Here is a 5675-nt window from a genome sequence, read left to right on the forward strand (position 1 = left end):
CTTGAAGTCATCAAAATTCAATTTCTTTTAGAGTCACTATGGCCGGGCTTTAAAATAAAGAACTTCTCAGTTCACCCAAGTTAAACATTTAAGACTTCTGTAAATGCTCTTCTCTCAATAGCTCTTTTAAAATGTCATGTCAGGCAATAAAGAGCAATAAATACTTGAACTCAGTTTCTACGCAAAAGCGCTGAGTCACAAAGTTGTATTTAATTGGTTCTATCTTAGCGAAGCAGAAAACTTTTAATTAATCATTTATTCATATGGTGTCACACAGCTTCAGAAGAGCAATTGTGCTAAAATTTGAAACCATGAGCTAGGTTTGTTAAGTAGCTTTAACACAAAGTAGCTGTGTCTACACGTGCACGCTACTTCGAAGTAGCGGCACTAACTTCGAAATAGCACCCGTCGCAGCTACACGTGTCAGGCGCTATTTCGAAGTTAACTTCGACGTTAGGCGGCGAGACGTCGAAGTCGCTAACCTCATGAGGGGATCGGAATAGCGCCCTACTTCGACGTTCAACGTCGAAGTAGGGACTGTGTAGACGATCCGCGTCCCGCAACGTCGAAATTGTGGGGTCCTCCATGGCAGCCATCAGCTGGGGGGTTGAGAGACACTGTCTCTCCAGCCCGTGTGGGGCTCTATGGTCACCGTGTGCAGCAGCCCTTAGCCCAGGGCTTCTGGCTGCTGCTGCTGCAGCGGGGGATTCATGCTGCATGCACAGGGTCTGCAACTCATTGTCGGCTCTGTGTATCTTGTGCTGGTTAGTGCAAGTGTGTCTGGGAGGGGCCCTTTAAGGGAGCGGCTGGCTGTTGAGTCCGCCCTGTGACCCTGTCTGCAGCTGTGCCTGGCACCCTTATTTCGATGTGTGCTACTGTGGCGTGTAGACGTTCCCTCGCTGCACCTATTTCGATGTGGTGCTGCGCAACGTCAATGTTGAACATCGACGTTGGCAGCCCTGGAGGACGTGTAGACGTTATTCATCGAAATAGCCTATTTCGATGTCGCCACATCGAAATAGGCTACTTCGATGTAGGCTTCACGTGTAGACGTAGCCAGTAAGACCCACAGGAGCCTTGACTTTGTCATTCCTAGCTTTCCATTCCTGCAGGAGGCTGGATTGCTGCTGCAGAGAGCCCCTTCAAAGTCAAAGAGCTTCCGGAATGGTGAACAATCCTCCTAATCAGTGTCTTCTTTAAAAAAATAAAAAAGGGGGTGCCTGTACTCAGCCAGCTGCCAGGCACCTCCACACAGACAATCCCATGGCTGGAGCTGCCATGGTGCCTGTACTCAATACTGGCAAGTACCAGCTCAAAAAAAGCACTGCTCCTACGTATGAAAAACTGTTGGTTTAAAGACTATGAATTATACTTACTATCGTGCACAAAACTATGTTTTTAGGGAGCTAGGAGTATTGTTTTAACAATAACATGCATGTACATGTATGTGACAGGTTCAGGTCACTTTTGGTACTGCTACCTGATGTGCTGAGAACCCACTGAGCCTATTTTCCTTACCAGTTTTGGCTCCCTGTAGCCTGTCTTCTTGGACCAGACATGCTAGCCTGCCACAACACAGACATTGTGTCTGGGCCACAGTCCCAAAGCTACAGACCTTAACCGATAAGGGCATAGCAAGACACCTGTCTCGAGCAATCAGCTGCCCAGCCCCTGAAGAAGCCAAAGCCCCAGATAAACCAGTTCTATGATGTATAGAGATTTGTACAATATAATCTCATGAAATTACTAGACTCCTTGCCTGCTTCAAATGACAATTATTTACACAAGTTTTATTAATAAACAAAAGTATGTAAGCATATAAGAATGGCCATTACTGCATCAGACCAAAGGTCCATCTAGCCCAGCATCCCATCTGCAACAGTGGCTAGTGCCAGCTGCCCCAGAGGGGGTGGACCAAAGACAATGATCAAGCGACTTGTGTCCTGCCATCCATCTCCAGCCTCTGACAAACAGAGGCCAGGGACACAGTTCCTACCCTTGGCTAATAGCCTTTTATGGACCTAACCTCCATGAATTTATCTAGCTCTTCTTTGGACTCTCTTATAGTCCTAGTCTTCACAGCCTCCTCTGGCAAGTGATTGTATTAAGTATAAAAGCTAGGATTTAAGTGGTCACAAGACATAGCAGAATGAAAAATGTAGGTTACTAAATAAAATAAAATAAAACAGAGCATGGAAACTAAGTTTAATAAACTAAGAAACTGATTACTTGTAATTATCTAACCCGCAAAATTGTTCTAATAAGCATCTTTCACAGACTGGAAAGCCTGATAGTCTGGGCCCAATCATTCCCCCCGTTTAGTGTCAGATGTTTGCAGCAGATATCTTGGTTGGGTAGCCAGGGAGAACTGGTGATCTGAATTACCTCGCTCCTCACCCTTAAATAGGTTTTGCAAAAGGTGGAACTCCTTTGTGTTCAAACTAAACTTTCCATCCACTTTTGTGGAAAAATATAGCTTCCAAGATGGATCCCAGCATCAGGTGACATGGCCACATATCTTGGTAGGACCGGCCATAACCGCTCCTCTTAAGCCTCCAGGAAAAATAAGTTTATTCACAGGTAATTATTGTGAGTATTAGGCCATTAAGTTTCCTGAGTGTTACTAAAGGCCCTCACTTAGCATGACTAATTAGAAACATAAGTTTATAGTTCATATTTCTTTCTTCAAATATAGGAATGATACATGCATACAAATAGGATAATCGTATTCAGTAGATTACAACCTTTCCATTACTATCTCACATGAAGTATCTAGTGTAAAGCATAGACCTGTGATTTCACATTTATAGTTGTAAGTATATTCCCCTGAAGAATATGGAATGCACCTTTGCAATGTAGCATGATCATCACTGAAACTTGCACACAAACTTCCCATCATTTCAACAGGGTCTATACCAGATATGCAGAAACAAACACCAGAACAATGTGGGGCCCTTGTCCTGCACTGAGTATGGTGTGGGTTGGGCTGTACACCAAGCGCACACAACATCTGTGAGGTTGTGTTTGGGTTCTGAGGTCTGGCCATCTGGTCAGAGATAGGGATCAAACCTTTTAATCAAAGAAAAGTTAGCAGTGAAGGCCTGATAGTGCAAATACTCATGTAATACTCATTGATTCCTTGTGAATCCCCACCTCTCTTCATTTATCTATAGTCTCTTTTTTATACTCAGATGTGGGGAGGGTACAGCTGTGGAGTTGGGGGTGGGATAGTATCCCCCAAATGGAAATATGGGAGCTCTGCCTTGGTATAAATTTGTGCATCCCTGCATGGTTGCTATGGAGACGAGAGTGGTTGTGGGACACAGCTGCTGGAATGGTTGGCATGGGGCCAAGGATTATGCCTGGGTCTGGCTGATAGGATAAGGGGATTTTGATGTTTGTGGGGTCCTTTCAAACAGGGCATCCTGTAGACGAGCCGCGCATGATAGAACATAGCACAAAGCATGGCCCTTTCGAAATTTTGGCCAATTGTAGACACGGCCCTAGTCTCAATAATTCCCTTCACTTCCACTCCTGTCACTCTGCCCTCTCATTTGCAGGTCTCTTACTTTCCTCCCTCTTACTCAGATTGGCCATTTCTAATAAATGCTTATAAATGGCCTGAAATATGCTAATGAGGTGCGGAAGCAAATTCCCCATGACTCATTAGCATAAGGTCACATGATTTGGAGTCCGGAACATGCTCTTCGGACTCCAAAACAACATGTAGAATTGTGGCCCCTGGGGGTCTTCCGGAAGGAAGTCCTCCTTCCGGAGGCCCCTTCTTCCTGAAAATTTGAAAGTGGCATGTGTGGAAATGGCCATTGTGTGCTCTTTGGAGTCAGAAACCATCTTTTTGCTCTGTACACTGCTCAGAGCAATAGGACACTGGGCTGTGCCTTGGGCACCTAGGTGCTACACTACAGATAATACATTTTAATAATAATGGCCGTGTCTACACTAGCCCAAAACTTCGAAATGGCCATGCAAATGGCCATTTTGAAGTTTACTAATGAAGCACTGAAATACATATTCAGTGCCTCATCAGCATGCGGGCGGCCATGACACTTCGAAATTGACGCAGCTCACTGCCACGCGGTTCGTCCAGACGGGGCTCCTTTTCGAAAGGACCCCTGCTGCTTCAAAGTCCCCTTATTCCTATCTGTTCATGGGAATAAGGGGACTTCGAAGTAGCTGGGGTCCTTTCGAAAAGGAGTCCCATCTGGATGAGCCGTGCGGCAGTGAGCCGCGTCAATTTTGAAGTGCTGTGGCTGCCCGCGTGCTAATGAGGTGCTGAATATGTATTTCAGCGCTTCATTATTAAACTTCGAAATGGCCATTTGCATGGCCATTTCGAAGTTTTTGGCTAGTGTAGACATAGCCAATGGTATTCACATGGATGTTCCCACTGAAGCCATTGTCTCAACTGCAACACTTCAATTCTTTGCTGGATGAAGGCCTGAAGCCTTTATCACACCATACTGCTCATTGCCATGAATTTGCATTGATGTTTCCCACATCAGTCACTGTGTTTCTCATGTGACCTCAAAGCCATGAGAGGCCACCCTAGGTGCTTCTTTTCATCATTAAATCTGTAAAATAAATGCTGAAATGAAGATTACAAGAAGATAAATGTTAGCTTTTGTGGTGCACATTTACATGTTTTACTCACATGAGAAGTGACTTTAGTTAGCTTGCTTGGATGAATTAGAGCGGTGGGACCGAGCCTTGATTTTTTTCAACTGCATAGTGTGGTAAAAATGTAGCATGCTTTCTGTTCGTCACTCTACATAATTCCTGGCTCCCTAGGCACCCGTGCGTGTCAGCTCCCTCTATCCCCTGCTCCCTGCCTTGAATCTGACTCCACCTCCTATCTTTACCTCTTTGGGGAGTTCCTATTTTTGAATTTCTATATGTATAGATAGATATTTGTATGAGACTTACCATAGCCTCACAAACATTAAGGCATTAAATCTTTCAGAGGTACCTGTTGTTAACTTTCCTGTACCTCAGTGTCTCCCCATCTATTACTTCCCTGTATCATGCAGGAAGTCAACAGAAAAGCTGAAAACAGCATGCAGGCGTCCTGACTTCCAGGACTGTGTTCTATTCTCAAGAACATCTCTTTAGCCCTGCAGGAAGAGCTGGTGACTTTTTTTTTCCTGTCAAATAACTTGTGTGCTGAAAAATGCAGTTGTGGTCGAGCCAAAACTGTTCATGAATTTGCAGAATTTTTTGGTGGACTTAGGTCAGCGGAGGGCATCCTACAACCTGGGTGATTCATGCAGCCCCCTGGGGCTCCACTTACATCCCACAGACCACTTGCCTGCCACCCCCAGAATACACAAGGGCACTGGAACACTGCACCTCATACTTTTCCCCCTCTCTCCCAGCACTTCTGGAGCACGTCTCACCTGATTCATGCTCTGTCCCTGCTCCTACCCCACCCTCCCCGAGCTGGAATACTTTGAATCAGCTATTTGTGACTTTTCAAGCACGCTAGGTGCCTCCTTGGAAAACCTTAGTGTTGTACTCAGAAACCCGACTTTCAAGTTGGTGCATATTCATGCCTTCTCATCTTTCTCTTTGATGGATTTGTTAGCACGGACATCCTTATTCTGGGTCCACCCTCTGAAAAGTTGTCCTGGCATGCTCTGCTGGTATCAGATGCTCTA

Source organism: Carettochelys insculpta, chromosome 1 (assembly GCF_033958435.1).
Source record: "Carettochelys insculpta isolate YL-2023 chromosome 1, ASM3395843v1, whole genome shotgun sequence".
NCBI lineage: Eukaryota > Metazoa > Chordata > Testudines > Carettochelyidae > Carettochelys > Carettochelys insculpta.